This window comes from Typopeltis vanoorti, chromosome 23 (genome assembly GCF_054136105.1).
Source record: "Typopeltis vanoorti isolate ZY-2024b chromosome 23, IOZ_Tvanoo_1.0, whole genome shotgun sequence".
Taxonomy (NCBI): Eukaryota; Metazoa; Arthropoda; class Arachnida; order Uropygi; family Thelyphonidae; genus Typopeltis; species Typopeltis vanoorti.
In genome coordinates, this window is record NC_143571.1 from 21,334,877 (window position 1) to 21,346,937 (window position 12,061).

A 12,061-nucleotide genomic window follows, 5' to 3' on the forward strand; every position below is an offset into this window, starting at 1 on the left:
TTTCATCAGAGTAGAAAGAGACGAGATTTATTTTGCGAAAATAATTAATTGGCAACTATGTTTGTCACTATGTCACAAGTATGTCTTGGTAGACGTGTATGGTAACACGGCTGCAAAAATTAAGACCTTCTCATTGCAGGGGGGAAGGGAAATAAAACAAATGATCTCGTTACAACCGAAACACGTTCCATTCTTTTTATTATTATTATTACATTACACCTCTGGGAGTCCAAAGACTCATCGAGGGAGGGCACCTACTCTACAAATTTCGGTCTCCACTAACTACAACGAACCACCATCTACACCAACGCTATCTACCGCCAAACACAACCCACTAGTATTTTCACAGACAATCACAAACATCCATGGTCACCGCGGGATTCGAATGCGCAGGCTCTTGACTGGACCGGACACGTTAACCACTCGGCCAGCCAGGCAGGCAATTTTATTTAACATGTCCATAAATCCCCAAGCACACATAAAAAGTATTCTTAAAATCGAAGTTTTTGTTGTAGACAATAGTACCGTTAAGCAAAAGGAATTCACTTTGTATATCTCTAATATAGCAGACTAAAATTCATTAATATATAAGTGTTTTTTTTAAACTGTAATGTAACTGATCCCTCAAGACCGACCTATGATTTGCTCTTTACTTTCATCCATACCCAAATGGTTAAATGTAGGCAACCAAAGAAGAAGGAGGTGTTGGAATGCAAATCTACTCGACCTTCTTCCCTAATGAGAAATAAGCTCACGTGACTACGCTAAAACCGGAGCTTAATGCTTACTTGACAGGTTTGAGGTTGCTGCGCAAGGTATGTGTTTTTCTTTCTTTCTCATTTCAAGTATTTCGAATATCGCCACATACATTTCCCTTCAAATATATCTACAGTACTTCACCGGGAGAAAAAAAAAAAAAAATCCAGGTGTTAAAACAATCCAATGTCAACAAAGCTACAATTTAAATAGACGCCATCATTTTTACCTCATTCCGTAACTCGTTATCGCAGTATATACATATCCTTGCCCGACTACAGCAACTTCCAAGTGTACCATTCGCATTTCGCCAGCAGTTTGCCTCCTACCTCCACCATAACCAGAGGTCTTAGAATGACTGTGCGGTGACGCAAACGTAAACTGGTTTGACCTGCATGTAATGGGACAGTAAATGTCTTGCTCTGGTAGTCTGCAAACCCATACTGACTAAAGTCCGCTAAGGGTTAGGTGCTACCCTAGACTGATACATCTTTGTGCGATGAAAAATGCTGCCTTAGATGTATCACCAGCCACTCTACTATGACTTAAACGTCACAGTTGTTTCAGCTGTTTCACTTCTGGCTGTGATTAGAGTCGGCTGGGTGTAGAACTGCCTTTATCGCGCGACAGGTCAAGTGAGTCTCTCTGTCTCTCTTGCTGTAGTGAATTTACTTCTGTCGGAAAGTTTCTTGAACGTTATATATATCTTAGCAGTTAGTACAGGTAAGGTTATTAAATTTATCCACGTATTCGTATTTTATTACGTGCAATTCATGCTAATTTTGCCTCGTTTTTTATGATGCCAAATTCACTTGATGTAATGCTAATGAATTCCAAACACATACATGAATTCGACTTCCATTATTGTTATATTTTGTCAGTGTTGTCTTAACTTCTGTATTACATGCAGAAGAATGTCCGTTTCTTTTGTGTTATTGTTGTTTATTTGTTCAAACAGAGCATGAGTAATTTGTATTGTTGCATAGAAACACGTTTAGTGGCTATATTCATTAAAAAAATAACGCGTACACATGAACATAAATTTTACACATAAACTTTGAGTGTAGTAATATTTAATACGTAGTATACTTTACTGGAAAGAAATGGTGATAATATAATAGTTGAATGGATATCGTGGAAAGGAAGTGTTTTTACAGGAAGAGCAAACCAAGTAGATGTAGAAATGAGGGTAAAAAAAAAAAAGGCGTTTTTATCTTCTTCCTGCGTGATGGCTTAACAGTTGTATTCACTGGCTGGATGTTTATATTGAAATATATATAAAAAAGCAAAAAGATATTCGTGTAAAGAAAAACCTCTGTACAAACCCTTTTGTCTTTATATTAAATGCATATATAAACCATGCTCGGAGAAAAATGCTAAATTTGATATGTAATTGTATATAAATAAACGAAGTGTGTGTGTGTGTGTGTGTGTGTGTGTGTGTGTGTGTGTGTGTGTGTGTGTGTGTGTGTGTGTGTGTGTTGCAAATTCAATCCAGTAACTGTTCTTTTAATGATGGTAGTTTGAAATAAAGTTTCAGTGGCACAAATTGGAGTTTTTTGGTCTATTGGACTCTCACGAGTAATGTACCTTTCTTATCTTGTCAATTTCAGTACTTCCGGTTGGTTTTCTTGTGAATATGAAAATATGTATACGATAAGTTAAGTATAAGCGGATAACGAACTAATGCAAGGAAAGTTCAGTGACATGCATGATGATTAATAAAAAATATATATATTATATTTCTCTATGAACACTCCTCCTACCCGCAGTAGATTATTGTCCCCTTTTTTTATTTTTTATGACACATATACGCATACTTGCAGAACAGGTAATATCCTGGTACTAAACATGGATTAAACACTGTAATGAAATATTAAAATTGGAAAGGAAAATCCGTATCTTACAGTTCTTAAGAAATTCATTATGAAAGAAGAATATTCCAAGAAATAGAAAGAAAAAAGATGGAGCTATATTGGCTGTAAAAGGATGGTGGTCTGGGTGTGCCTTATATACGAAATTATAAAATAATAATAAAGAGAATAAATAGCATAAATAATTAATAAATGTACGATTTTTGATCTTCAAATAAGATTAAGTATTTATATTATAGTTTTCTGAAAACGTAACAATAATATGAATGTGTAATTTTTTTAAAAAATTATGAGACACGACAAGTTTTTACTATTTCAATAATATTTTAGTGTACCCCGCATGCATTTCTGTCGATCATAACTCCTACAAATATTTTTTTTTTTTAGAAAAGGCATTTTTAAATGTTAGGAGAAATAGCCAGTGGGATATCATATCCTACTTGAGATCCTACCCTTTCTTCTATTTGTGAACAGCAAATTGTTGTATCTCACTCGTTACCCTTTCTCGGCGGCTGAGGTCATAGCAAGTCTCCCATCATGCAATGAAACAGTCATTGCGTTTTAAAAGTTGCCGTCTTAATGGAATTAGTGGGAATGAACTGCGTAGAAGAGCAGTGCAATTTGAAACTTGCTTTTCTTATGGGAATCCTTATTTTGTAACCCCCTCCACCAGGCACACTCACACATATTTCGAGGTATTACCGTATCTAATTTCAGTTTTTTCATTAAATCCATGTTGTGCTTTATAAGTACACAATTAGTTGGCGTAATAATTTTGACAATTATTATTTTTAAAGCATTAGAACTACTCTCTCTCTCTCTCTCTCTACTATCAGATTTACGTTGTAATGAAAAGCAAAATGTATATCCGAGATTATTTTTTTCGTTTACATTAACTAAATGTTTTATCTACAATCACTTTCATTAAGGATTTCTTGTTTCACCGATTTCATTTGTTTCATTTATTTCCGCTTTGCATTGCAATTTTTATTTCTCTATTTTAATTTCATATATCATCCACTGTCGGCCTTGTTGGAAGTGGATATTCTCTCCACGTTCCCACCAACAGACGTCGTAAGTCCCTCACAATGCCATGGATGTTTGTGAATGTCTTTAGGTGGGAAATAATTTTCATTACTTAGTTTGAAACTCTATTACCCTGCTTATTGGAGGATCCTGCTTTGGTTTTTAGAGCAGGATTTCCGGATTAGACCTTAATCCACTCAAGGCCCTAATGCTAATGTAGAGTAGGTTTACAACATTTCATGTGTAGGAGTCATATTAAAATCTTTTTCTACTGTGACATTTTTTTCTTTCAATATACGACATTGTTTTTACATGCAGATTTTTGAACTACACTGAGGTTAAAGAGTTATTGTAACCTCTTCATTATCTTTTATGATAATATCAAAGATCTTCGTACAAATTAATTAATTGGTCGACTACATTTCCTTAAAGGAATTCAGAATTGTTTAAGATAAGTTAACTATAGACATCAAAACGCTTAATCAGAGTATGGACATTCGCAATGACAAATGAGTTGACAGCAACTTCTTTAAATCATATACGCTAATCTGTTCAAATGCATTTGTAAATTTCCGTATGACAAAACACCATCTCCTGATAGAGATAATTGAGCTCGCAAATAAAACAATTGAATGAGAATTGATCTGACCTACGAGCGCTACTGACACAGTACTCATCTCAGGTATATCACTTGTATCTTGATCACAGCATGAAGGAACAGTTCATGCTAATGAAGTCGATGCGAGGATTGCTCAAAAAAATGTCACGATTGCCTTTGTTTCTCGAGTGAACCACAACTGCTCGCTGGTGTGATGATCGCAGCGGTCTGGACAAGTTATAACTTCTATGGAACGCTACGTTCATTTACATTACTTCAGTAGTAAGTGATAAGTGGTGAAAGCAACGCGTTTGTTACAGCGCTCCACACTTAGTGATCTGCAAAATCATGAAAAACAACGATATGCGTGCATTAAGTTTCATGTAAAAATCTGAGGCGAGTGTTGAATGTTTTGTGGAAAGAAAAACTCAAGGTTCTGGTAGGAAAATTGGATAGAATACTAGCTGAACAATTAATACAAATAGCATTTGGTGATGGCACATGAGTCATGCCTGTTTTCAAATGGGTCCACTTAATTATGTCTGCGCTTAGAGCGCCAGCAAGGCCCCCCCCCCCATTGTTCAATCCTAGTAATTATGCTCTCCGTTGTACGTATTAACCTGTTTTTTGGGATGATGGGAGAGGAAGCGATTCTGAGAGGAAATCTCCTATTACCTACTATCTCGTGTGAGACAGCGTAACTTGTCCTTCAGTTGGAAAGTCATAAATATTCTCGTTTTCTACACAGAATTCGAATATTGCTCTTTCCAACTGAAGTCGCGTCTTTTTAAACATGGGTCCATGTGGCTTTTTCTTCATCTTAAAATAACTTTAAAAACGAAAAGATTTCTAAATATTCATTATAAAGAAAGAAAATTCGTCCAGGAAAAGATTAACAAAATCAAAAACTGCATTCGAAGAATGTTTCCAACACTACCTGCAAAATATAATAAATTTAGTTTAATCCTTTATCCAAGTGTGAGCAAACAAAGTTTGCGCCTGAAAGTATCTTCAGGACTGGGTTAAGGTGGTACACACCAGGGCAACTCGTTGCAAAGGTGGAGCAAGCTACCAACACTCCTATCCTAGTATCTCCTATAATGCAAAACACATCTCCTTGCGGATATGTCTATTGTTATGCATTAAGGGAAGGGCCACTACCCAGACCAGTTTCGACCTTTATTGAGATCTCTTCAGTGGGAGCCAGGCCCAAGTCGAGATATCAGGCAAAGACTGTCTACTGTGTAGAAAGCGATTAACCTTCACATTCTGTAAATACGCTGTTTTTATGTATATAGTTTGTCTCGATACTCTTTTTTTTTTTTATTATTCCAGGTTTATTCATATAATTCTTGGAAAATATTGTAACAATGTCATGCCTGATTTTATGAGAAAGTTTTTAGCCTAATAAATGAAATCAAAGTCAGGAGCAAAATAAATACTCCTTTCAACTTGAAACTAATTTTTTCCGTACGAAACCGTTATCGAAAACAGGAAATCCTCCTATTCACAATGAATACAAATATACAGAAGATAATTCGCATTGAGTTGCTGATTAAAATGCGATAAAAAGAAAAAGGTCCAAACTATCAAGCACACAATCCCAACAATAAATCGTCACGAACATTTTAGTTATCTGTACAAATCCATGTAAGCTATTTCGCTACATATTTTTCATAATTTAATACTAAATATTATATGTATATAAATTTATATATACACTGTTCATCTATGAGTGTTTCTGGGCGATAACTTTTCAGATAAAATACGAACAAATTTATTTAGATGGAAAAAACAAATGCCGAACTAGTTTAAAGGTATTTATTATCAGATCACAGCTGGGGATTAAAGAGGAATTTCATCTGTACAATCCATCCATCTCTCTCTCTCTCTCTCTCTCTCTCTCTCTGCTTATCTTCTGTATCTCTCCAGTGTCGTGCACCGAACGACGTTGTTACCATCCGCTAAGTAGAGGATATGTGATCATAGTTCCGAACTGTGACCCACTATGGCACAATGTTTTCTCCGAACTCCTACAAGAACAATGGATATACACCTGGAAGTTCACATGAAACTGTTGTCTGTAAAGAAGCTCTTTCGCATGAAATCTATTTTAATTAATGTCAGTAATACTATACATGGTAGCTGTACTTTTAAATAGTATGACTGACTAATACTACTCGTGAATAATTTTATTTATGACTTTTTTTTTTCCCCCTTTTCAAATCTCGTAATACCTACTCAAGTCGAACATTATCATCATGAAATGAACTAACGGATGTTTGTCAAATTGGTTTCCTGTTTGTTTTTTTTAAACATCTCTATGACTGAATAAATCACGCCTGAAACAAATACCTAACCAATTTCCTCCCATCCCAAACGGAATCTGAACTAATGATTCTTACGTAAACAGTAACTCTGAGCAAAGCCACTAGGTCGCGCTAACATCTACATAGAAGTGCTATTAACGATACAAAAATATTGTTGCTGATATATCTGCCTTTTGATTTCAATACTATTTATTGAAATAAAATTTATTGAAATAAAGGCACAAAAATGCAATTTAACTACACTCATTAGTACGTTATAACGTTATGCCTATCTGCAATAAAATAAAATAAAGAAAGAAATAAATAAAGAAATTTTATCACTGCTTATCTGTTTTGATTACTGTACTACAGATGAAGCCTTTAAAGTTATTCGTTTTGATGAAAAAAAAAAAAAAAGAAAAAAGACCCAAATCAGAATTAAAACGCAATATTATCTTTAAAACATTGGTTTGATTTTTTATAAATTCTTTTAAATTTATATTGCCTTTTATATTCCATAATATAAAATTTATATTTGGATTTTTTTTGTGTGTGTGTGTGAAATTCAATTTAATGTTTTGCTAATTAAGATTTTCTACACAAACGATGTGCATGTTTGTTATCCGATCGTTATTATCTGATATCTCACGTTTTTCTGAGACTAATTAAAAAAAAAAAATTAAAAAAAAAAAGATCGTGTCCTTACCCTTTTATATAAAATGTATTGCAATAGTTTTGAATTAAATAGGCATGTTTAGTCTCTATTTATAACTTGCTGTTCTTGTGAAACACAGGAGAAATATTCACGAAATCCTGATTGTTGGTTGTGAACTTCCGCGAATTGAGTTCAGAGATCCTATTAGTGTTGCTATGAATACAGGTTTTCTTGGTAATGCAAGCTGCAACAACCGTTGATGTGTTTGTCCCATATGACAAGGCTGTAAATACTTTTTGTAACGATAATCTCGTATCCTATAATGGAGTTTCGTGCTATGACTGCCCACAAATATCATGTGTCCATGATAGCGCTAATAAATACATCATTTTGAAATGCTTCTAAGAAACTATTCTTAAAGTATCTTGTCAACACACCCACGTTTATAGGACTTTTGAAATGCCTGTTGGACAAATTTTATTGACATGTAATAGAATCATGCGGACTAAGAATGTGTGTGAAATTTATTATTCGTGTTCATCTACGACAATACTCGTACAGATGTTTACATTGGAAGATATTTGTTATTGCAAAATGGTTATGAATTGAGTTAGACCAATTAAACGTGACCAGAAGTAGGAAATGGTAATTCTTTCCGAGCTTCTTAGAGATGGTTTCGCAGTCATGCTGTAGACATGATCGTGAGACTCTCACTAGACTAATGGGTTGACCTGAAAAAGCCAAATGTCATTCATGTTTACAAAAACAGGTCAACGGCCTATGCACCTGAAAAGCTTGACCTTAGTAACAGAAAACATAAGAGAGACACCTTCAATCCTCCTCTAAATATTTATACTATATTTAATTAATATTATATTTATAATTTATATTGTTATATTATAGTTTAATGAAAGAATTTAATTTGGATATTTAGATTTCTAGCAAGCATTTGATAGCAAGAGTTTATTATTGAAACTTAATGCTTGGGGCGAACGCTGGTGTTTCATCGGATAACCATCAGGTTGTGGGGTTAATTATTGAAAGGTTTGGCTTTCGAATAAAAGAATTTTTTGCGTGTGTGCGTGCGCGCGCTCCTCAAAAATGTTCGATTTTTGAGGCTATTATTATTGACTACTTTTGAGACTGCAGTGTACAACAGGGTTGCCAGTGTTATTCTGCGCAAAGAACAGGATAAGCTGAAATTATGGTCTCTGAAGAATCAACTAAATTTTAATATCTCAAAGTGGACATTGTTTAGAAATAAGATTATGTAATAAAAATAATCATAGTTGCATAGGCGTAAGAATAATTATCATAAAAATAATTATGATAAAATTAAACATGGCATCTCAGCCTCAACTTTGGCCACAGTCATATGTAGAATGATTTTTATTAAAATCTTTTTGGCATTGAGTGATTAAACAAATAGTGCTGTAGTGCTTCATATCTCCCTCCTTGTGTAATGGTATTGAAAAACGATACTTCTACCGTAATTATTTATGGAAGGATAGATAACATGCAGAGAAAGTAATCCAATATTGACTACTTGAAGTAAATCTGGCACTTTGGGTTACCCCTTAATAAAATCTATGAGTCTTGTATATATTTCCATCGCAACTAATCACTAATCAGTTAATAATAAACACCATTAGAAATATTCATGGCTTGGTTGTGTTATTTGATTTACAGTCCAGGCAACTTAGGCTACATCTCCAATGTCGTATGTCTGTCAATTGCTTGTACTCTTCGGAGCGGTTTGTCGGTGTTTTTAGGAATGAAAAACAGTTTTACGAGTGAGAAAATCCAAACACCACGTAATATGAGTAATGTTCACAGTGAAAAAAAATCCATACACGTATCCCTCCACTTTGAATATATTTTTTACCTGCTGGTTTTTGATTCTTTGTACTAAGATCTGAATTATATGCATACGTTGTTCCTTCAATTTTTTTGTCCTTTTAGTAATGATTTTTAATGAGGTTTGATGTGAACTTCATCCACAAATGACACGAAGGAATATTTATTTTCTAGAATTCTGAAGAAAAACTAAAAAAAGAAAAGGAAAAACACTACACATATTTCAGCTTCTAGGGCAGAATCGATGTATGGCAGATAACTCAACTGTGGTGGCATTGTTATAAGTCTTACTTATCATAATGGATAAGGATATCACCTGTTGTTTGTTGCGCTGCAGCTAAATTGGTCAGGTATAAAGATATTTTTACAATCGTTCTTTAGTGTCGAAATTAAAAAGAGAGAATGAGAATTCAAACTCTCCTTTATATGTCGAATTCATCATAGGCTCTTTTATTGTTTGTCAACAAAGAACCACTATTTTAAGTGTGTGTGTGTGTGTGTGTGTGTGTGTGTGTGTGTGTGTGTGTGTGTGTGTGTGTGTGTGTGTGTGTGTGTGTGTGTGTGTGTGTGTATGTGTGTGTTGTAAATTTAAAAAAGGTACTCAAAATTAGTGCCTTTGGGCTTAAAATCTTATCAGGAACATTTTCATTATTTATTTATTTATTTTATGGAAACTAGCAGGAAATTTTGCACTATAAAGTGGTCATCGTAATCATAGCGAAGGTTGTATTACCACTGCCTAAAACCAACTATTACTATTCTACCTAGCAGGAAAAGCAATGGAAAAAAATTCTCGTTAAGTCAACAACAGGAATGGAACAAGATCTGTGTCCAGTTTGCAAGTTCAAGTTTGCGTACTCATCTAGACTTCAGTGGCATGCGGACCTTGACATATAGGACCTATATCCCAAGGCTGTTGGGCAGATCTTGGCAAGGGTCAAGATGCATTATCAATCCACTCGGCCTCGAATGTATGACCAGTTCTAAGAATACCTGGAGTTCATTTTAAAAAGATGTGGGCCCAGCGCATAAATTTTCTATATAATTGTCATTAGTTTCCTTAAGTTTTGAAAGAAACAAAAAAGAAGAATAATTACTTATTCAGTTCCTTGAGGATACAAACTCTTCATGATCTAGGTCGATCGCTAAGTTACTTTAGCTTTTTTACTTTCTCAGGTTAATTTTTCATAATTCGTTTGCTGCCGGAAATGAATCTTGGCGCTATAGTTATAACATTCTTGATGTTTAAACTATTTTGGAATTAAACATTTTGGATTTATTTTTTCAGAATTGAATTCTTCAGAAGTGGGGACAAAATCTATCAAATATACAGCTCAAAATTTTTTATTTCTTATGCAAAGATTAGACTTTTGATTATTCATATATTTATGAAATATAGCTTACTTGGTAAAGAACTAATAATTCGTTCCTAGCCTATTTGGGAGCCTTCAACTATACGATAACTCTAGTAACAAGTAAAATTTATATTCGATGTGATGGTCTCTACACCAGTTGATAAATTCCAATTGGGAATTATTGATTTTAGTGTTGTGCTCACATTTATCGTGGCATCTGAATGTGGATGTCTTCGTAAATAGTTACGGCTTTTGTGGTAAATGTATCAGCAGTTGGTGTTGGGAACTGCAATTCGTTTGTTGGAGACCGATATCCAAGTTATTAAGTTCATTGGCGTTTCGTGCTTTATGTCTGAAACAAACAGAAGTTTTCCAAGTTTCTCAAGTCTTTGACGAGAAGGGAATGAACCTAGGACTTTCCAAACAACGACCGTTTGTCCTTTGCTAGAACGATGTCTTCTTAAGATATAAAAGAGAAACGAAATTCAAAATTTCTCAACAATCAGCACACATCATTCAATGATGTATGCTGATTAAAGTATTGGGTGAATAGTCTAGTCTCCCAATTTAAATCCATTGAGAACCTAAACATTTTACGTAAATGTAAAGGGACATGTAACATTATCCACACTGTATTCTGCCAGTAGGCATGCAACTAAAGTTACCAATTTAGTTATTACGCTATGACGCCATATTATTGATGCTATTAATTTTGAGAATCTTATATTCTACTGGCTCTCCTCAAAACTTGTTTATATCAGAATCACTCGACAACGCAGTTAAATCCCCCACTCGCTGTATAACAACTCGTCATTTATTCCTGCTACCTCTGTCTCTGTGAAATGAGCTCCTCCAGCAGTAGTTCCAAGAAACTAGTCTACAGGCACTTTTTTTTTTGTTTTTCGATCATCTTCTTTCTAATCTTTGGCTTGCTGATAGCACTGCTCTATTATAAGTTATGAACCTTTCGTGTGATTGCTATGGTATTACAACTGTAGTGTAATACCATAGCAATCACATTTTATTTTGGGTTTCAGTAAAATTTGATATAATCTAATAGTTTTTAGTTTTTGGAAATTGAACCATATTCGATAAGCATATTTTTATACGACGAAACTGTTCTGTTATTTTTTTAAAAAAATAAAAAAAAATAGTATTTCTGGAAGTGATACAAAACTCTTGGAGGAAAAAAAACTCGGTAAAATATGAATGTGATATAGCATTCATTGCTGAAGCTTCAGGACAAAATTAAAAAAATAATAAGTTAAAATGAGGCGCTAGCTTTCGGTAACGTTTGCAATTTTTTGAGAAAAAAAAAAGTCTCCAGAAACCTCATATCCCCAGGTTAAATCTGGGCTTGAGTGCTATGAAAGTTCAAAATCATTTCAAAATTTTTATGATTAATTATTCGCCAGTCTGTTGTGAAATACTTTCTCCCTTTATACGGAAAAGTTTATAAGAATGACATTCTTACAAACTTTTCGCCATTTTGCTGTTTGGCCTAACAAAATAAACTCATTATACTGCCCGAGCATAAGCCATTCTGACATTCTTAATCCTTAATCTATTCTTAATCTCCTCTGTTAATTTTCATGTTGTTTGATTAAAAAGGCAAGGCCGTGTTTCTTTAT

The 12,061-nt window shown here is 34.2% G+C and overlaps 1 protein-coding gene across 1 annotated transcript in view; it reads left to right on the top strand.

Annotated features, from left to right (window-relative positions):
- The first annotated feature begins 1,092 nt into the window (after positions 1-1,092).
- Positions 1,093-12,061, top strand: part of ced-6 (PTB domain-containing adapter protein ced-6) — a 186,565-nt gene continuing 175,596 nt past the window's right edge. Inside the window, exon 1 of the mRNA XM_090412678.1 lies at positions 1,093-1,479. The gene's annotated coding sequence lies outside the window, so the exon portion shown is untranslated. The remainder of the gene's footprint in view (positions 1,480-12,061) is intronic.